This window comes from Cygnus atratus, chromosome 5 (genome assembly GCF_013377495.2).
Source record: "Cygnus atratus isolate AKBS03 ecotype Queensland, Australia chromosome 5, CAtr_DNAZoo_HiC_assembly, whole genome shotgun sequence".
Lineage (NCBI taxonomy): Eukaryota > Metazoa > Chordata > Aves > Anseriformes > Anatidae > Cygnus > Cygnus atratus.
The window spans coordinates 16296240-16318131 of NC_066366.1; the positions used below are offsets into that span (position 1 = coordinate 16296240).

General features: G+C 44.5%; 1 protein-coding gene and 1 long non-coding RNA gene across 5 annotated transcripts in view; both read left to right on the top strand.

Annotated features, from left to right (window-relative positions):
- Positions 1 to 21892, top strand: part of SLC1A2 (solute carrier family 1 member 2) — a 94348-nt gene that overhangs the window by 2765 nt on the left and 69691 nt on the right. The window lies entirely within an intron of this gene.
- Positions 11010 to 13606, top strand: LOC118250825 (uncharacterized). Its single transcript, XR_004779567.1, has 3 exons — positions 11010 to 11073; positions 11185 to 11302; positions 11433 to 13606. It is a non-coding gene; the product is annotated as an uncharacterized LOC118250825 (long non-coding RNA).

The window sequence follows — 21892 nt, forward strand, 5'->3', positions numbered from 1 at the left end:
GAAAGAGAGGCGCTTTTCAGAGAACCTACCTGAACAGGTGGGCTAAAAAGGATGAATGCCACAAGTAGAAGGGCTTCGATAGAGGTTTGGTTTTGCTTTCCTTATTGGATGGAGCTAAATTGTCAGGGTGAGAAGAGAGGCAGAAAGTTTAGGCTTTGTTTTCAAACTTTTTAGGAAACTCACATAGATAAAGACAAGCTGAAACTGCTTATTTGGTGTGTTTCAACTGATGCTGAGGTAGGTGTGGAAAACAAGCTGAGTGGAAAGCGTTTCAGTTGTCAGTCCCTTTTCGCCACTGAGAACCTCTTCCAAAACTGAACTGCTGTCTTTCCCTCCCCTCAGGTAAGAAGCTGAGGAGAGAGATCAGCTTTACATGCTGGCGTAAAGGTCAGCAAACTCGAGCACTGTAAGGATCAACAGGGAAAACGAATTCTGGACCAGGCAGACTTTGTTCAAGAAAGGCTTTCCGTTGGCACCAGCACAGTGGAAGAAAGACAGGTAGCAGAAAGTGCCCGTTGCTGCCAGCAGAGCAGTGTCTCAGGCACATGCAGGTACATGGAGAAGCACCTGCTGGTGGTGGGGACGGACTGCCTGCACTCCAGTTTAATGTCTGGTGGCTCTTGTGATGTTCAAATAGACATGTTCGTTGAGGTTTGTAGTATACAAAGTCATTATTTTGTCCTGATATGTGAAAATGACCAGTCATGGTCACTTTCACAGTGTGCAATTTCTCCTCTAACAGGCAAGTTTACATAAAAACTCCAAACTGGGGATGTCAGGAGTATGATAAGGTATTTGGCAAAAAATAAGGTCCCCATGTATACACAGAGGAAGACAAATCTCTATTATGTTGTTAAAAAATAGTCTTAGAGCCAGGATTTGCTAGGAAAGCTTCCCTTGTCTGCATCTTTCCAGTCTTTTTTTTTTTTTTCCTCTTTTTTTCTTCCAATGTTTAAGTTGGGTAAAGTTATCCATGTATGGAAATTTGCTGCCCAAAACTTTCTGTTCCAAGAAAGGAAAATGTGGAAAACAGAAAACTTCAATCAGTTTAAAATTAAAAAAAAGGAAATGTGCCCCAAAATGGCAGAATCAGACCCAGGTGGCCTCTGTGTCCGCTGTGCTACAGTTTCAGCTACTGGGGCTTCCGCAGGCCGAAGAATACACTGGCTGGTATCTTGACTGTCAAGTCTTCTTTTCACAAAATCCCCTGATACCGATTTCATTACCAAGGTGGATTTTTGGTGCGTAGCTGGTGCTGGAAACTCAAAATAGTGAGTTTGGGGAGGAGGAGCTGGAAGCAGTTATTGATGTACTGCTCAGGGTTGCTTGTTTTCGTGCTCTCCATCTAAACCTCCTCTGCTGGCTGTGACTGCAGAGAGGATGCTCGCAGATGTGGCCTTTTGGTCTGTGCCAGGATCGCCTTTCGTGAGTCCTTAGCATGTTTCAGAGATCCAGCAGCATCAGTTCATGCTCAGCCTTTGCTATCTGGCATAGTGCTCAGTACGCATTAGGTTGAAGCTATGGAGACTGACTTTCTGCTTTAAGATGGTAGAGCATTTAAGCCTTTCCTTTGCTTTTACAGGGTCTGAGGGGACCTAAAGGTTAAGTGAGATTGCCTCTGACCCAGTTGGTTCCCATGCTTGTCTCCAGACCTTTGAGCAAAGTCCTGAACGCCTTGCCTCAGCTGGGTTCGTTGTGGCTCTCATTGCTGTCTGCAGTGTTACTGTTTCAAAAGGGAAATAATGCAATGATTTGCTACAGTTTTTTAAATTACACTTGTGTATCTAGAGAGAGGTTTTAAATCTTAAATCAGCATGTGACTTTGTAACTCAGATATTAAACCTGGAGTGTTCAAATTACTTGGTTTTTACCTCCTGGAGTGATGCTCTTTTAATACTCTAAAAACCCAGCGACGTGTTTGTATTTTGTGTGCATTCAAAGCGTGGGAGTTCCAGGTGTGAAGTTTGGGTTTGGATCAGCTCCTTTAAGAATGCAGCCACTAGGAGACACTGTCACTGCGTCTAGAGCAGAAGTTAAGGAGAGGCAGAGCAGGTGTCTGAGCACTGGAGCTCAGCCCTCTGCGTGCAGGTAGCGCACCCCCAGCTCCCAGCCAGCCTGGGCCAGCTGGGATGCCACCGCTGCGTTTTGGAGAGGGTAATGATACAGATGTGAGCTCTTCTACTGCAGTTGGTCTAAGTGCCTGGAACAGTCCCGGGGCAGGTTGGCATAAATAGCAGAGATGTTACCTGTACGGGTATGCGGGGCACAGGTACCCGGCAAGCGTGCGTCTGCGTGTGTGTATGCTCCCTGCTACTAAACAAATCCAGTGAAGTGGAACAATATGCTGAAACATCAGGATGTTTGGAAATACAGAAGTCTCTGGGTAATTGCTTAGCATCGTGATTTGATTAGTGCAATAGTTGTAAGTGCTTCACAATTTTATGTACACTTAATACAAGTGGTGTTTACGTTATATGGATTGGCATGGGGGCAGAGCTCCCATTCTGCCTGGAGGTGCAAATGTGCTGCATGTCAGCTACGGAGATCCCTGTCTTTGTTTGCCTTTATCGTTACCTCAGTTAACAGACAAAACAGCAGCCCAGCTGTGGGCTTTTCTTCCTCTCCCAGCCCGACTACTCCTACATTCTTCTACAGATGCTCTCTCTTCATCCCAGGTTTCACTGCCTCTGAAGCTACAGTTCCGCAGGCAGAAATAGAGTCTGTCTGCGCTACCTGATCACAAAGCAACATGAATTTGGTCCACATCAGGGAGGGGCACGTGATTTGAGTTCTCTAAAATTAGCCATAGTATATTGCATGAAACTTACAAAGGTTTTTCACTAGCTGTGGAAAGATGATTGTTAGTCAATTCAAGATAAAGTTAACATGGGAGGCATAAATAGTAAGTACCTTGCCCAGCATCAAGCCCTGTGGATGCCAGTTAACCTGTCAACATTTTTTGAACAAATTTGATCCTTAAGAATGAATTTATTACGCTGGATTAGTGTTTTAGTCATGTGGCTGTAGTGGTTTTGGATCTTGGAGTAGAAGCCCTAAAGCCATTCGCTGCATCGTCAAGACAAAGCCCAAAAGGGAGATTGCCAACATATATTATACACCTAGCCTGGAGACAATGAAACACACCTTAGTGAGTCAGAAAAACTAGCTTTGCATTTCATGATAGGCTTTAGGCACCTACATAGAGTGGGTTTTCAGGATCTGCCACAATGTGTACACAAGCACACCCACAGATTTCTTGTCATCTGAATTTTTACTCTGTAATTTACCCACAAAACTCCTCTAAATGGAAACTTGGTGAAATGTGCTGGCACAAATGTTTAGATACTTCAGAGGACGAAATCCTCCAAGTGCTCTCACTGTTATTTTTATGCAGATTTTGAACAGTACCAACTCAGGATGGAGATGTTTTACCCTATACTTGCTCGGACATTTTGTGGGACAGATGGAGTGGATGTAGCCTATCAATTAGACATACCAGCTGTGGCTCTGACCTCGTTTCACTGTTGCCGATTGCAAATCTCTCATCGATTTCGATGAAATAGAATGAGGCTCTGTAGAAGATAACGCACGTTCCTTAAAATTAATCTGATGACATGATAGTTCTCATGACCCCAACCTTCAGTTTGGCCTTGAGCTATACTTTCAAAAAGAAGTCATCATCTAGACATTAACTCAGTTTTTGTAGGAACCCAGACACTTATGTAAAGGCACAAATATTAAAATGAATTTTAAGAAGTCTATAGTGCTTATTCATTCTAAACTTTTTGAAAAAAAAAGCAGATTAGGGAATTGGATTAGATATACAAAGGCTGTATAGATATCTGTTCCTTAAAAAAATGGATAAAGTTTTCAACAGTCTTGGCTTACCGTAGTGTTCCAAGAAATGAATAAATACGTACACACCTCCTCCCAATGAACATACGCTAAGATGTTTATGTACAACACCCTAAGAATTCACCTGATGAAGCAGTTCTGTATTTCTATACTAACAAGTTACTGCGTTTAATTTTCTTATTGATCTTGGCATTTCCCCTTGATCTACAGTCTGTCCTAACCAAGAATACTGATAATTAAATTTGTGAACAATATTTAAAGGGTCAGATTTTTTCAGTTAAAAACTACTGTCATAAAATCTCTGTTCTTCTCCACTTGCATAGATATCCGTTCCTTCCAGTACTGACCTTGACCAGCAGTCACTGAATGCCTACATTCAGTAGGTAGGGAAAGCTCACCTGGAAAGTCTGATATTTTGTGTAGTGCCATTACTGGAAATAGCCACCTCAGTATTCCTGACAATCGGAAATTTTAAGATCACATTGGAGACCTCAGATTTTTCAGTGCCTGCTTTCCCAATTTGACATTGATAGATCTAGTTTTGATCTATGAATCATCTATTCCTTGGCTTAAGTTGTGAAATACTGTATTTTATAGCTTATATCTCATGACATAGATAATAAAGGACATTTTTAGAAGACTTAAAATAGCTTGTACTGCTTTTGTTTCTTCTTCTGGCATGCACAGGCATTCAAGTTTCAACAACTTCCTTAGCTGTACCAAGCAGGAGGAAGTGAGAATATAAAGCCGATCAGCAAAACAAGTGCTTTTGTAAGAGGTGAGGGAGGCATGGACAAAATAAGTGCATAGGCAGTAGGAGCAAACGCTGTTCCTTCAAAAGTGCAAATACAGCTTTTAAACCACCGTGCCCTATGCATTGATAATCTTTCCATGGGGCCTTAAATGTGTTCAGGTGTGAACCTGCCAGGATTTACCACATTGCTCAGGTCAGGTTACTGTGGTGTGTATGCATGAGGGCCAAGCCTGTGGGTCTCCAAACGACGGTTGTTTTTAGCCGATGCAACAATTTGAAGAAAGCTCTGGGTAAAGCCTTTTGGGTAGGGTAGGGTGGCGTCACTTAGGGTGCAGCCGGTCAAGTTGTGCAGGAGCCCTTCCCAGTCTGCAGGCTGCCCCCCTGTCAGAAGGTGGACAGGAGCCCTGGGCTGTCAGTCGAGGGCATCTTGCGAAGAGCATCGACCTTCTGTGTGAGACCCCCATGCTTCGTGGAAGGTGCAGGTCCGGGCCCATGGGGCATGTGCTGGGTCCTTCCCGGCACACGCGGCGGTGCGAACGCTGAGGCTCTGTATGGGAGGAGCGCAGAGAGAAGGCGCAGTGCTAGCAAGTGCACCTTCATCTTTGGTGCCTTCTCATTTAATGCCTTCTCATTTTCCGTGAGATTTAATTCCCTTCCCCAGCCTGATGTGTTGCAATACCTGCTATTTAGAACAATTAAGTATATGAGTTCTTGAAAACACTGGATGGGTCTGTCAAATCCATCATCTCTGCTATTGTCCATCTGCTAATGAAAACTCCGCTTTTGCCAAGTCAGTACAATATCTGACACTTTTAGCCTCCAGCCCTTTAAGTTAAAATGCTGTTTCCACAGGCATGAGAGCAATAAAAATGAGTGTGCTTTTATATATTTAATCCTACTTCTATATTAATTTCAAAGCCTCTCAGTGTACTTAAAGCTTTAAGACAATTAGCTGCAGTATATGTCTCAGTGCTTGGGAAAGATAACAGACTAGGTTCAAAGATCATATTTTAAAATTTTTATATAGAACATATTTGATCTTGTATTAAGCAATTCCAAATTGGGGACCCTTAAAAGGAAGGTCAAAAAAAGAACCAAAGCATAAAAGCATTAAGAAACACTCCTGCTAATTACAGGCTAATTACAGGCGTCCTTAGGAGAACAGCGTGAAATTCGCAAAAATGCAGTAGTTCAGGTTCACTGAAATACCCGAGAAATCAAATTCATTGTAGTGTTTTAAAGAAGAGAAGGTGGAGAGGGAATTTAAAAATTAAAAGTGTTTAATTTTTACTTTTCAAATATAAATGCTCAGTTTCAGCTTTTGAAACGTTTGAGCTTTCAAAATTTCTATTTCACACCTATTTTTCAATTGGAAAAACATGGAATAAAAAAAGGAAGACTAAAATGAAGATGGGAGACTCCAGTACAAAGGAAAACACAACACTGTGTATTAAGGAAGCATTTGAGGTTGAGCAAAACAATATTTGCCCTCTTTGTGTGTGTTTTTTTTTTTTTAAACTTTCACTGACAAACTCAAAACATATGCTGTTAAGTGTGACTGCAACTGATCTTTTCCTTGATATATATATTTTTTAAAACATAACCACTATGTCAAAAATCAGTAATTTTTCCAGGCTGCTTTCTGCTCTGTACCCTTTCTTACTATTTTTTCAACACGAGTAAAACAGTGGTTTACTACTTTAGGCATTTGAATTTATATATGTATAGAGTTGTGTGTTTATTTTATGCTTCATCACTCCATTTCAGATAGTCTCCTTTCTGCAACGTTTTTATTTAACAGACTTTGCTGCTGTTTCTGTCATATTGATGTGCTTTGATTCTACCTCTTGCACACATTTTCACAGCAACTTTTGACTTTCTCTTTTACCATTAGAATTTGGACTAATTCCTATACTTTCAACCATTTCTGTTGTCATTCTTGTATTTCTAGTCCTTCATGGCTTCTGTTTTGTCTTTTTAATAATATTTGTCTGTCCTGGTCAGTAGCCACTGAAGTTTCACCTAAGTTCTCTGTGAAGACAGCCAGTTGAGGAGAAGTTTTGCCAGGTCTCTGTACTTCAGTACTATTCTGTTTAGTTTGGAGTAAAAGGTTTCTTTTTCTCTGGCAGCATACAAAGGCATATCTGATTCTGGCTTCAGCTGGTTCACTGGTTTTGCTTCCAAAATTGCCAGGACGTTTTGAACCTTTAATGCGTCAGTCGCAAAAACTGTTAGTGTACTTTGCGGTGCTGATTTTCACAGCTGCGGGTTTGTGGTGTTGGTTGTTGATGCTGGTAGCCGTAATGCAGGTAACCAGCATAGGGGCTGCCTGCTTTGACCTGCTTGTCTCTGCTGGGTGGGCAGGATGCAGCTTTCGTTACCGAAGTCAGGGTCCTGGAGCTCCATCCAGGAATCGATCTTTTTCTTCTTACATCTGTACATCTACCCCAGGGAAGACCAGTAAGCAGGTCTAAGGGGAGCGATAAGTACGTCACCAGCTAGTTCACATTTCTGTGTGAAGCAGGTTAGTCTCTCTTAGCCCTGCTGAAAAAGCTGTGCTTCAAACCTGTGAGTGACTGCACCTCTGATTTACCTGTGGCCTCCTCAAGACGTACCATGTGGCTTCCAGGCCCGTGGACTTTGTTTCCCCCGAGGCAGGAACCCCTGGTGTTTGCCTTTCCAACCGCTCATTGCATGTTTCTCCTGTAATTTACTTTGGATCTTGGAGATTTGCTCTCTCACGGGGACTGCAACAGAGATCACAGGTAAACAAGTCATGCGCACGGCTTAGCTTCTGACGCACTACCCACCGTTGGAAGGGGGTGTCTGGCTCATGCTACACGTGAACTTGTTCATTCCTACTCCCGTGGGGGGATCTTTGGGCAAATGGGTCTCATGCAGCACCCTCCTAGAGATGTTGACTGTTGCCTTAGGTACATCTTTCCAACCTGGAGGAGCAACACTATCAGGGAACGGTTTTGATACTGAAGGTGGTGTAACTGCATTAGCCCAGCACTGTATCCAGGCTAATGACTGCCTCTTAGCCAGGCTAATTAGCTTGAGTGCAGCAGAGAGTTAGTATGGATATCCTGGGCTAGCACGGAGGAAGACATGGTTACCTTTCCTGCCCCAGGTCAGGTCCATACAGAGCCTGAAAGCCTGTTTCTCAACAGGCTTCTTAGTCCAAGGAAGAAAGGTCGACATTCTGTCCTCAAGAGTATGAAAATTACGGCCAGCTCTTGTGATTATTCACTACCAGCCATCTAGGACTGTGGCTTCCTTAATCGATAAAAATGCCAGCACATATGTAACATTTATCTGGGAATATAGGAGTGTATTGGAGGGTCTCCAGAGCTCCTTTCCAAACATACCTATTCTGCATTTCTGTATACTGCAAATAAACAGCATACAGCTGTCTCCATGCAGTGCCTTCATATCTCAGTTCTTGGATGTGGCCATGATGCCATATACTGCTGGCACACCATCCCATACTCTGTACACTACTTCCATGTCCCTGAGCTTTCATGAGATTGCCTACGTGAATAAATAGTTGAGCCCAACAGGAACAGTTGGAGTGGAGTGTGTGGAGTGCCGCTGGTGTGCTACTGGAGTGCATTTCCTGGTGTAACTGCACCCAAACCCAATTCAGTGCATCTGCCCCAGCACAGTTCTGCGATGCGAGCCACAGTGCAGTAGGTGGGCACCATCAGGAAATTCACTCCAGAAGCTCATCCTGGTTCAGACTAAACTGCTAGTGTAGGTTTGCCCTCAGCTGGTTACTGAGACTCCTCAGGTAAGTGCTCCGTGCTGGGCAAGTTCCTGGTGGCCTCCTGTGACCTGCTGGGTGCACACATAGAATCATAGAATATAAACACTGAATCATTAAGGTTGGAAAAGATCTTCAGGATCATCTGGTCCAACCATCACCCTACTAGCAATCTTGCCCACTAAACCATGTCCCTAAGCACCAGGTCCAACCTTTCCTTGAACATCCCCAGGGACAGTGATGCCACCACTTCCCTGGGCAACCCGTTCCAATGCCTGACTGCTCTTTCTGAGAAGAAATGTCTCCTAATTTCCAACCTGAACCTCCCCTGGCGCAACTTGAGGCCATTTCTTCTAGTCCTATAGCTAGTTACCTGCGAGAAGAAGCCGACCCCCAGCTCCCCACCTCTTCCTTTCAGGTAGTTGTAGAGAGCAATAAGGTCTCTCCTGAGCCTCTTCTTCTCCAGACTAAACAACCCCAGTTCCCTCAGCTGCTCCTCACAGGACTTGTGTTCCAGGCTTCGTAGCTCTTCTCAGGGCGTGCTCCATGGCCTCGGTGTCCTTGTACTGAGAGGCCAACGTGCGCGCAGGCAGTGCTGCCACTGCTGCAGCCATGACACCAAGACACTGCTGTGGCCTGTGGAGATGCTGGGGTACGTGAGCTGCCCCTGAGCAGCACGTGGAGCACAGGCTGAGGCCAAGCATGGCCCATGGTCTGCCACAGGTGTGGTGTCCTCTGCCAGGTCATGGCAAGAGTGCTGAGGGCTCCAGGTCCCTTCCAGTGGCAGAAGCACAGCCTTCCGAGTTTACTGCAGTCGTAGTATACTTCCCTTGAGGCAGAAAGCGGTCTTTTTAATTAAGCATCTGGCCCCTTATCCGTGTAAGAACTGCTCTTCCTATAGCAACTGAGAAAAGGTTTGTCTCTACAAGTGCACGTGGATAAAACACATGGCACTCGCACCCAGGCGTGCATATGGGACCTAATTAACACCTGGCTGCTATTTATATCACAGCTATCTAGGACAGGAAGCGAAAAACAAGTCCGAATTCCTCGCCCGCCATTTTAGGGGATGTAAGGCGGGCGGGTGGCACTGCCCCACGGCGGAAGGCGGCCGGAGGCATTCCCCCTCCGGGCTCCTGACCGACACTAGGACGCCTCGGCCGGCACCCTCCCGTGCCGCAGGGCTCGCCGCGGCCCTCGGGGGCTGAGCTTGCAGCCCGGGGGCTGAGGGGCCGGCCCCAGCGGCCCAGCGGCCGTGCCGGGTGTCCCGGAGGCCGCATCGCCGCGGCCCGACAGGGGGCGGCCGAGGGCAGCGCTGGCGGCCGGCGGGGCCGGGCGAGGCTCTGCGGCGGGCGCTGTGCCCCGGACCCGGTGCTGGAGCTCCCCGGGGACCCGCCCGCTGCCCTCCCGTCAGGGGCCCGTGTCGCATCCCTTCGGGAGCTGCCGGCCTCCGACAGCTTGCTGGCTCCTGCCAGGGCCCCCTCGTGCTCTGCAACCTTTTTCTATATAAAAAGAGCCACCATCCTGTCTCTGATTTTTAACCACGTTTAACCAGTTAACCACGCTTTGACATCTCAGTGAGAGTAGGAGTAAGGTGGAGTCTGAAACCAACTCGGTTTGTAGGTGTTAGCCTATTCATCAGCCTACAGAGAAACGCTTCTAATTAGAACAACAGCGGGGTTAGTTAATCTGGATGTGCTGTCTAAATCAGGAGAAAAGAATGCATTTTCCTGTCATAAGGGAATGGTTAGGATGTAGTCATAGAAAGGCTTGAATGCCAAGATCTTTATTCCTATGCATTTTGAGCTTCAGGCTGCCCCAAAACGTCTTGTGGAGCCAGCATATGTAGCCCATAACAATAAAAACATGAAGAACAATAATATTACATCAGTGAGATTTTCCCCTGTGTCTGGAGCACTTGATCCAGATTTCATATGCTTTGATGTGTACAACTGATTTTCCAAAGCACACAGCTCTATATCATGCTATTCATCCTGTGCATGAAACCGGTTCATTCATAGACTCCTAGACAAATTGGTGTAATGACAGTATGTGACCGAATATAGAAAGTCATCGTTTGAAAGCTGGTCAGGAGCCGATGACAGGGACCAGTCAGAATGGGACGTGAATTGGACAGGCACAGCAAACGGGAGCTACAAGAGCAACAAAGTCAGGAGGTCAGACTCAGCCTCGAGGCTGAGAACCGAAAAGGAGGGGGACAAATTAATTCCCATCTTGTACCTACGTGTTCATGCTTTGCAATTACCCTGGGGTCAGCAGTGACGATGTATCATCCTCCAAGTGAAGTATTTCCATAATTTTAGACACCATAAGGAAATCACAGTAGCTGTCATATACTGTTTCTTCATTATTTCGAAGGGGCAGAGAAAGGAGAGGGAAGGAGGATTTTAACTTCCACCCAGTTTCCCTGCTATTTATACTCAAGAAAAACGATAGTTTTGGCAACCTCCCTTCTCACCCGTGGCATATCGAGAGTGGCCACAAGGAGGTGTTGTTTTTCCAAGCCGTGCATTAGTAATCCTGTGATACCAGAATGCCTAAGAGGCGCCTTTTGGGGCTAAAATATGTACTGAAAGATAAATGTCTCCTAATTTATCTTCTTGTCTAAACAGAGGAATCAGAGACAGCTTGGAATTAATGTGTTCTGGTCTTTATAGATGGAGAACCGAGGTGTAAGGTATGCTTGCTTTCACACAGGATCTGTGACTGTAGACAGAACTGAGTTGTCCTGTCTCAGTAGCCAGTCAGGTAACATAAAACTCTCTGTTTTCTACACTTTTCATCCCAGGTGATGTTGCTTGTCCCTTTGCTGACTGACCAGAGCAGAGGGAGGCCAGATGAGGGGCTGAATTTACTTTGTGTGGACCTGCAGTGGCTTCCTTGTTCTTGCAAAAAGAAAATATCAGGTTGTTTTCAGATTTATTGAATTGCTTGAGAAAGCTTAGGTTCCACTTTTGCTTTCTCTCATTTTTATTTTTATTTTTTCCATGAAGCTTAAAATATCTGAAAACCTGACAACAACTTATTTATTTTTAGAGTCAGACCACGTTTCTCAGAACTTCTGTTTCTGGCACTGTTGTGGAACTGATGCATTTATTAACAGTTGCTGATTTGTAAAATTAGGCTTTTAGGCACCAGCAAATGCATACCTGAAGGAGATATAGGACATTGCCCAGTGACAGGAAATAGACTAGTGCCAGCTGTGCACCGAAGGCCGGAATGGAAAGATCCTTCTTGGCAGATGACCAGCATATCACCATTCACAAGCCTGCCACTCACTGTTTGTTTTATGGACTACTACAAAAGAATACTCAGGAAATGGAAAGTCACAACCTGTCTGAAGCCCGTGGTCTCTTTAACACTTTTGGGTGTAATGTGTCATGTTTCTCATGGTTCTTTCTCATGCGTTTTCTCTCTTGACATAACTTCAGATTCTGCCTAGCAAGACAGAATAGCAGGAGAAAGAAAAAAAATTAGTCTATCGGTTGAATAAGCAATTAGGTAAGCAAGATAACATCCTGGTAGTCCATTTTTTTTTCATGACAAAACACAAAAGAAGAATGGAATAGTGCATTTTCTTGACATCATCCATAAACAATTGTTGAGTTGAGAGTGTTCCTAGTTTAAAGAATACGTTCACACATCTGATGAGTCAGGGAAGACATTTTTATGTATGGACACACACTATAAAAAATACATGCTAACGTGCAGTCACTCGTATGTCCAAGTGGTCAAGTTGCCATCTGTCTCTCGGACATAACTGACAAATGTGGCATAATTTTAAATTGCCCCATTTGATTTACTGCAAAAAAAATCTAAAGCAGAGATGGCACAGGTATCATTTGGTTAGTCTGTGGATAATTAGAAAAATTACCGTAAATGCCCACTGTAAAAGCAATTGTGGTAAGTTAAGTTGGCTGTTTTGTTGGGTAATACTGATTCTGATTTCACATAAAAAATCCACATCAAAAAAATCAACCCACAGCTCAGCCGAGGACCATGACCAATGACCTCCCCAGCAGGGAGAGAGGCCCCTTGGTCTCATTGTTCCACACTGGTCACAGCAGTTACTGCTTTGCATTTCTATCTAGATTCCATATCAGTGACACCACTGAAATATGTTCCAATGGCTTTCAGATCAATGCACGAGTCTATGTGCTATATGAAGATCTTAGAGCAATGTGTAAGTTTTGTTTAAAACGCATCCTTCCAGGTCAATGGAATCATACATTAGGTGTTTTCATGTGGGAAAATGAAAAATTAGAAGTTAACGCTTCACGGTCTACTTAGTATTTGCCCCTAGTGACATTCACCTAAGTAACACTTCTGTTAAGTGCTTTTTTTATTTTTTATTTTTTTTATTCACTGATCCACATCCCAAGTGGAAATTTTCTCCACCTTCTTCAGTGCCAGTGTGGATGAAGCTCATGCTGGAGACCCTGTATGCTCTGCTCTTTGACAGTCCCTGGCAGGCTCAGGAAGCAGTCTCTCTTGTGAAGGTTCATCTTCTCAGCATCTGTGAGTGCAGAGAGCCACATTCTTGTGAGTGTCAGTGTTCATATGCAGTGTCCCACAGGTTTGTCTGTACAGAAATCTCACATGCATTAATCTCACATGCATTCTAGTGTACCTTAAAGCTGACAATTTTTCACTATCAGTTTTTTGAACAGACCAAAGTAGGATTTAACAATTCTGCCTACTCACTCTATTCTGTTTGGACTGTTGATAAACAGTGGAAATAATCTCAGATTTTCTCACCACATTTTTTCTTCAGTCCAGTGGCAATGGTTATTCAGGTGAACTAGAGTCAGACTTGATAGCTGTTGGGACTCATTCATGATCTGATTTTTTTTTGTTGTAAAGGAAGCGGGGGAAAGATGGGCACTGTAGAATTTTCACAGTGCTGTACAAATACTTGTTTTAATAGGTGAAAGGTAGGTATTTTGCCCATTTGTCACTTTTTTAATGCTTACTCATTGCAAGAATGAATACAAGTTAATTACAAAAGAATGTGAGGAAGGTGGTACAGCTTTAATTGCAGCTTTCCTGGCCAACTATGCATAGCTTGCTTGGGTTTGTCAGTACAAACTGTCCTGTCTATTTGCCCATATTCTGACAATTGTTTCTCCTCAGTTAAAATAAAGGAAATTTTTATCTCAGGCTTAGTCTTTTTTCAGTGCAATTGTTACCTCTGTGGCTGACAGTACTGTCAGTGGAGTGTGCTGGTCTTTGCCCGAGTGCGGACTTCCATAGAATACGTGATATGCCTCATGCATTCATTCTGGTGCTTCGCTGGATTTTCTGTTGATCTGAAAGTCTTTCTTTGGGAGTCCTTTGCAGCTACTCACAAACATGCTCACACTTGGTCTGGAAATGTATGGGCCTGCCTTCTGTGAAGCAAGCTATCTGGCTAATTGGCAGTGTGCTAGCTACTCTGCTCATTCCTCCTGCAGGTAGACTTGCCCCAAAGCAAACGTGGGGTACCTGCCTCTACTTTGAAAGCGTAGAATAGGCAGCACGGCGTATATTTGTACCTTTGCCTGTACCACAGTAGGTTCCCAGAGTTGGAAAGGTTTTGCTGTCCTAAAAGTCACATCCTCTTTCCATCTACCACATGTTTTGCAAGCTTCCTTTTCTGTGGCCACACCGTGAGCCCGACCACCTGGCCGAGTCAGGAGATGGGGTTGAAGATTTGACTTTGCCTCTGCTCCTTTCTGACTACCAGTCGCTAGCACACCAGGCACTCTGCAAGTTTGAGCCTGGCAGCTAATAAAACCGCTGGATTTTATGCACAAAACAAATTTGACTCATGGTTACTTATCTTAGAAATGTAATTTGGCTGTGTCAGAGCAACAGGCCTTTGCTTGTTGCAGGCTTTGCCTTGTTCCCTCTGTGGTGTAACCTCGCGCTGTGGGTGTGAGTGGAGCAGGACGGGGGCCTGGAGCTGCTTCCCACCGGCTGTGGGATACTCGTGGACACAAGTGGCATGCGATGGCATGGACACAACAGCAGGCAGAGCTCACAAACACTGGTGTGAAGGGCAGACAAATTCCCGGTTCTCCCATCTCAAGGCCTTTTGTTGGCAGCGAGTGCTGCCACCCCGTAATAAGTCGCTGCAAGGACGCAACAGGGCTGCATGGGAGGGTGTAATTAGCACTAAATAAAGATGGCTTGGGAAAACCTAAGCAAGCCAAGTAGACACTTCCCTAATGAGCCTGTCAGGGAAGTGCTCACAGATGGTAAGTTTTATGAAATGCCGTAAATAGGCTAATGAAACTCTGTTTAAGAATACACTGACAATGCCATTTCCAAGCAGCAGTCGTGGAGTCACATTTTTTCCTGCCATAGAAAAATACAAATCTGGAATTCAATTCTGCTAGCGGATGGACAGCAAAGATGTGCTGTGTTAAAAAAATAGAATTCACAACACTCAGATCTGCTTTGTAATACACATCATGACATACTTTTAACATTACAGCTGTGATTTTCTTCTGGGGCTCCCCAAAGCGGAAGAGAAAGGGAGTGGCAGTTCATATCATCAAACCCAGCTAATAACATTTTTTAAAGAAGTAGAAAAAGATCCATCTCTGCTCCTCCCTGAGCATTTGCTTAATGCTGCTGTAGCTGGCTTTGGAGTAATGTACTGGAAAAACTCAGATGGGGGACATGCAGGTGGATGCTTGAGCTACAGAAAGAGCTGGGCTTGGTTGGAAATGGATTTAGGAGAACTGTAATGTCGTCACTGCCTTTTTATATGGCTTGGCTCAAGATGTAGATGTTGCTGGCGTGCTCTGGGCTGGAGGGATGCAAGGCAGCTCTGGTCGAGGGGAGCTGTGTGCCCGCAGTAGCAGTGAGCTAGCGCACCTTGTCTGTTGGCTGTGTTTGGGATCATGCTAACCCTGCTGGTCAGCCCGAGCAGAGGGAGTTTGTTTCTGCATGCTGTGTGCCATTTGGGCATGGGAAGTCAATGCCGTGGTGCATCAACCAGGCTGCAGGCTGACCCCAAAGTCACTTACCCTGGTTAAGCAGGAAGAGCACAGTTATTGTAGGGCTGGGATCTGAGCTCCACCAGGTCTCCAGGCAAGAACCTGAACTGAACGACCAGCCCTCCAACAGCACCCTTTCTCTAGGGAAATAAAATCCTTTGTAGAGAATTAGATACAGTTCTTAATACAATTCTTACAGTGCTGTTAATATGGACACTCCTATTCCAGCATGACATCAAAGAATATGAATGAACTTTGTCACCTGTTAGCCTCTTCTCACTGCCACCTTGCTCACAGCTTATCCCAAATATGTGCATACCGAGCATCTCTTTCCCTCTTTGTTTGCCTTTCGGAGCTTAGTCATATGCAGTTTCTCTGAAATTATTTTTCTTTTCCTTTGTTTTTAATCTAAACCATAATTACGTGATGGTTTTACTTCACATTAGCATGCTCTTTGCCTGCTCTAGGTCAGAGTGAACTCCGTGCTGATGAAGGGAGCTGAACGAGCAGCCAAGAAGAAAAGATTTCAGTTGGTATTTGTCCGTGGGTAGGAAGGCCTCAGCGCTGCCTCAGTACGGCCTTGCAGAGGCCTCCCAACACTCACCCACACATCTGTGTGTATTTGAAAAATCTCATCCTGTCTCTTGCAGGGAGTGAATCCAGTCCCAGCAGGCAATTTATCCTCTGGCTTCTCCCTGCTGAGTCTACCACAAGTAATGTGTTCGTGGTTTGTGGGCCTGCTCCCTAGGAACCGAAATCACTTGCTCCACATCCATCACAGGGCTGCCGTTAGCGGTTGCGCCTCTGGTCACAGCCGAGATGGGCTGGACGGGGTCCAGAGGTGAGCCCAGCTCCCCTCCCCTGGGCATCCTGCAACACCAACACCCTCCACTACGTAAAACTCGCTCTGCCTCTCCCAAAATAAAACTCCTTGTGGTATTACACAGTGCTGTTGCTACATCCATCATGCAGGAGTGGCCCTGCTAAGCAAGCAAGGCTGCATACATGTGTGCAGCTCACGCAGCGGTGAATTATGTGTTGCTAATAATAATCACAGCTTCATGCTGGTAAAAAACAGCCCAAGCTCCAAGACCCTCCTTCTGAAGTCATGGGCAGCAGCACAAAACAATCCATGTATCCGACACCACTCCTCCGGACTTACTTGGACCTGAAGGAACTGTGCAGAAATGTGATGCGGACTTTCGTGGCCAGAGGGCACAGACCAGGGCCGATGCAATGCCGTGGAGGGCAGCTGTGTGTGTGCATGGACACACACAACTGGTGGGCAAACAGATCCCGTTATAGTGTGGCCAACTATTCCCCAGTGCAGTGAGAAATAACATGGAAATGAAGAATATTTATTGTGACTTCCCCTCAGCCAGGAGACCTTGCAGACAGTGAGCTATATTTTCTGCTTGTGCTCGCTGGTCATCACTCTGCAGACTTCAGTGTGGGTCTGTCAATTTGCATCAGCAGAGGTTTGACCTTCCACTTGCCTGAAATTTATAGGGACAATACATCGTTCAGTCAGTCACAGACTGCGTTTTATGGGGCAGCCATCACCTTTCATGTAGACACATCTACCCTTTGTCAAGACACGCACCGTTCATGTTCAAAGAAGCCCAAGTATGTTTTTATGAATAGAGATCTTAGTCATTGCTATGGCAACCTAATGCTGTCATTCAGGAGTAAATTATTAATGCTTTTCAGCAGCAGAAAATTGAAAATCCTATTCCTTATGGCTGTGCACCATGGTATCATGTTTTATTATGAAAATACTGCAGGACTTCTGTAGCACTGGGAGTTCACAGTGCAATATGTAAGCCAGAAGATTTTTTTTTCTTTTCTTTATATATTTTTCCTGGAGCTTTGTCATCTACTCTCAAGCTTTAAGCAGCTCTAGCAGTTCATTTAACCATTAGCTGACAGGCAGAGTAGGTTGTGTTTAAAGGGGAATCTTTTCCTCTGAGCTTCAAAATTGGAATCCCAAACTCAGTTGTTATAAATTTTATATAGAAAAGGCCTCCTGACATTTAATATTTTACTATTTTAAATTAGAATCTGGGTGGTAGCTATAAAAATCAAAACTGAGGAAAAGAATGTGTATGTTGCTTGCTATCTTTTTCGTACTGCTTTTCTATACAGAAATAGCATGGTTGTAAAAATATTGCAGAAGATTTTAAGGTTTTTTACACATTCAGTAATCAACAAACTTTTTTCCAACTAATGCATACTTAAGGAAAGAGTGGAGTGTTTAATTTTCTAAGAAAATTATAGCTAAATTGATGAGCTGTGAAGTTCTGGTTCTGCTCTTTTTGTTAAGAATTTTAGTAAAAGATTTCCTTGCTCAGATCCTCCCCCAAAACATATTTCAAACATTTTCTTTTGCAAAATTTCCTGGAAGTTCTTCCTAGGGTGTAGTATGAAAAACGTCATGAGGATAAGAGGGCAGTTCGCATGGAAATGAAACATGCTGGTGGCATGACTTGAGGGCAGACCCTTGTCCAACATTAATATCAAGAGCAATGTGTACTTCTGTGTGTTAATATTGCCGAAGATGGCAGATATTCTGGTAAGGGTCAGACAACTCCTTCAAGCTTACAAAACTGGTTAACAGCTTGTTTACTTTTTGAAAGGGTTCTGAGTAACTGCTCTTGTAGGATCTTACAATACTGCTTTAAAACTACCTAAAATATGATCCTCCTTATCACATTTCTCATGAATGTACAATTAGTTTTCTTAACAAATACGCTACAGAGGAAATCTGGTAGACGTAGTTATTCTCAAAAATACTGGAGAAATGTGATCCTACACTCATTTGCTGAAATAACTAGATAACCGAGTGGGTATCAGTCACGTCATAAATTCTCCCACCTCGAAGTAATGTGTCTCCCAGCTGGGCTGTCCCAGCTAGGCAAGTGTTCGTGTTAGCTCTGGAAAGGGAGGTATGTGAGTCTTTCACTGGGCTGCTGTTTCTGGCCGGAGACAGTCTTTTCTTTCAAAAATCGGTAACTGGAGTAGTGCTGTGTGTAGCTCCACCTTCATTCATTGGGAATAGGGACTTGGGAATTTGGAGCTTGCTGTGGTGCTGTGCTGCTCCATCAGAGTCAGTGGGGGGCTCCTCCTTTCAACCCCAACTCTCCCTACTGGCGTGGCTGGTGTACTCAGGTGTTACTGCATGCTGATAATTGTAGTTATCTTTATTAATGCTGATTTTTCCACTGCTCTTCTCCTCCTCTCTTCACACTCCAGCTAGGCTTTGATATGCAGTATTGAGGCCAAAGGCAGGTTTTGTGTGCAGGGTTTAAAATACAAAGCTGATGGTCTAGGGCAGATACTATAACCTCATTAGCCAAGCAGGCACGAGCTGCATCTGCCTGGCTGTCCATCACAGGCCCTTAATGAGTCCTTGGGAAAAAAACATAAAACCAGGAAATCAGAGCTGTAAGATGCCTTGCTTTGCTGAGACACCTGGCAGGTGCATTGATCATTTCTGGGAAAAGCAATAAAATGAAGAGTAGGCAGCTTTTTTTTTTTTTCTTTAAAATTAGTTTTTTTTTTTTTTTTACCAGCTGTTCCAGCTCAGATCATGCTTCACTGCAGCTTTGTAGAAGTAAATGTGTGATCCCATTTCAGAAGGGATGGTGGACTTCAATCAGGCAGAGAAGCTGGGAGCAGGTCGGGCCAAACTGACCTCAAATGAGTGGCAGCACAGCAGGCTTCTTGGGGAAACTTGAAGTTCAAAGCACAGATTCTTGCTTTTTATCAGGTTTTTGTTAGAAGAAAGTTTTCTGTACTAGGCCACTGTAATCAGACGGAAAAGCAGGGCCAGCCTTTACTTTTATTGCCATGGGAAGGAGAAGCAGTGATTTTGGGTGAAATTGTACAGAAGTTGCATGTGTTTGTGTGAGGACATTCTTCTTCTGGGCTCTGAGCTGAGGTGCACTGCTGCTGGTTGAGTTAACTGTTGGTATCATCAAGAAAAGAAGGAAATTAATTTGCTTGGTCCTCGTGAGATATAATTAGGAATATTCAGATGAAAATAAACAAGGGAAAAATGAGCTTGAATTTACTGAAAAAAAAATCCAAATGTATACATGTATTTATGCATTAATGGCAAGATTCATTAGGCTACTGCATAGATTCTCAGGGGAAGTAACGGAAGATAAATTCCTTAAAACTTTAATGAGCAGACTGGACAAATCACTCCAGTTTATCACCAGGCACACAGCCTGCTGTATCTGGGGAGTGACCAGATGACCTACTAGATACCTGGTTTAGAGCTTTCTTGGAGAGGAGAGACGTCCAAAGGCACTAATGGAAGTAAAAAACACTCAGTCCTCCTTTTTCTACAGGGGGATCCTGTTGTGCTCTGGTTTTGAGAACTTCCACCAGGTTCTTTCTAGACGTGCTTGTCTCCCGTCTTCATCACTGTGCGATCTGCACCACAGTCCAAAAGCCGCCTTTTAGCAGGAAAGGAAATATTCCTTCCCTGTGCAGAGTGCAGTCAGTGGTAGGGAATGGTCTATGTACTACAGCCAAGGAGTGATCCTGAAATGGAATCCACTGAAAACATCCAGACAGCAGGGATGAAGAGGCTGGGCCTGCGGGGAGTGCACGGGGCTATAATGTTAGCAGGGGGATTATGCTTGGCAGATAGTTTAGCTATTCAGTAACCTTGGGTAGAATCATGAATCAGGAATATTCAAGGCAACTCCCTCTTCCTTGTGACTGAAAACGGAAGCATTACGAATCAGATGGGAACAAAAAAAAAAAAAGGAAAAATAAAAAATAAAAAGCAGTAAACCTTGAGGAAAATCCTCGTGGCTTGGGAATAATACGTATTTTTTTGCTTGCTCTGTTGATTACCATTCATCCCCCAAGGGTGGGATGTAATAGACCTCCTGGAGGCTGGCTAATGCAACTGTGTGCTGTTGAATGGGAAAGGCCCAGGTCTCTGATGTGCTCAGTGTACTGATTTGGACACAGTCATCACTTCTTGACCGAGATAAAAATAGAGAATTACCACAAACCCCAGGAGTTCTGATTGTAGCAGAAGCAATGCTGCTTTTTGCTGTTTTCCACCCTTGCCTGACATCTGCATCTTTTCCTCCATCCTGCAGGCAGCCTGGTCATCTCTGTGGTCAGTGGTGCTGGGCCCTGCCCCCTCTCGGCTGATTTCTCCTGCAGAGGTCTCAGGGCTGTTGGCCAGGGGATATAAGGTCTCAGATTCATGCCCGAAAAAGGGCAAAATGTTACAGCTGGAGCCTCATTTATAAGATTTATTCAAATATTTCTAGAGACATTTGCTTGCATTTACAAGGCATTCCACTGCCCAGGAATTCAATAAACATCTCAAATGAATGGTACATCTAGGTGTCATTTCACCAAAAAGCGGGTTTCTTGTGGTTTCTTGCGCTTGTACGCCTTCCTTCCCTCCCCAAAATGGAAAGGAAAGGAGCATTATCAAAGCTAGGGGCAGAAGATTTCAAGGCTGATGTTGCAATGCTTGCTCATAAGCAGTCCCTGCAAGGTTACTTGGAAAAATAAGAGTTGTGTTCGTACTGTCTGCAGAGCAGAGCATGTCAGGGAGCCAAAGCCAAGATTTTCTTTCTTGCTGAAGAAAATCAGACTGGTCTGGGCCTGAGACTTGGTGACGTTGGGAGGTGCCTGTCGGAGCTCCCACATTTTCCAAGTGTCTATTGCTCCAGCACAGATTAGGGAAATGTATTTGCTGCCCAGCCAGGGGTAACCCAATGTCTTGGCTGGCACTTCAGCACACAGCGAGTCTGCTATTTGTCCTCACAATTCTTCTGAGTGTGAAATGGCTTTCCCCATAGCCATGTAGCCACTGTGGTGGTGTTTGGAGGAGGGATTTCGGCCTTTGGGACCTCCCTAACACTGGAGAAATCCCACCTTTTCATTGCACGACGGCCAGGAGGCCCTTACCTTTATGCCAGCTCCTCCACAGCACCTGCAATAACCGTATTACCGCATACAAGGGATGGGACACTCATTTGTGGGAGCTGGAAAGCCAAAAACAGAGAAGAAGCCTCTAAAAATGCACCATTCCATAAACTGACATATATTTCTCTCTCAGCACTATTTTTTTCCCCAACAGCCTAGTTGGAGAGAAAGAGATAAAAGTAAGAAAATCTGAGTAAGCAAACGTGATGTATGTTTTTCCTGTCTCTGAGATGCAGTGAATAATTGCAGGCAGAGCAGATAAATCCACGTGTTGCAGAGCCACTAAAAATACTGTGGGAAGAAACAAGGGACAACTAAATGCTTGTGGCTCCCCCAGATTTCCAGGCTGCACTAGAGTCCTCGGGAAGCATTGCATGCTGTCTGGCTTTTTATGTGCCTCCCTTACCCTCTCCTAAGGTAGGATGTAAAAGAGGATTAATTGAAAACGCAGTCGGTGTCTTCTTGCAGCTCACCACCAATGTAAGCTAAGATTTATCAAGAGATCAGCCTAGTCCATGGTGCAGCAAAGGTTAGTCAGGCTTT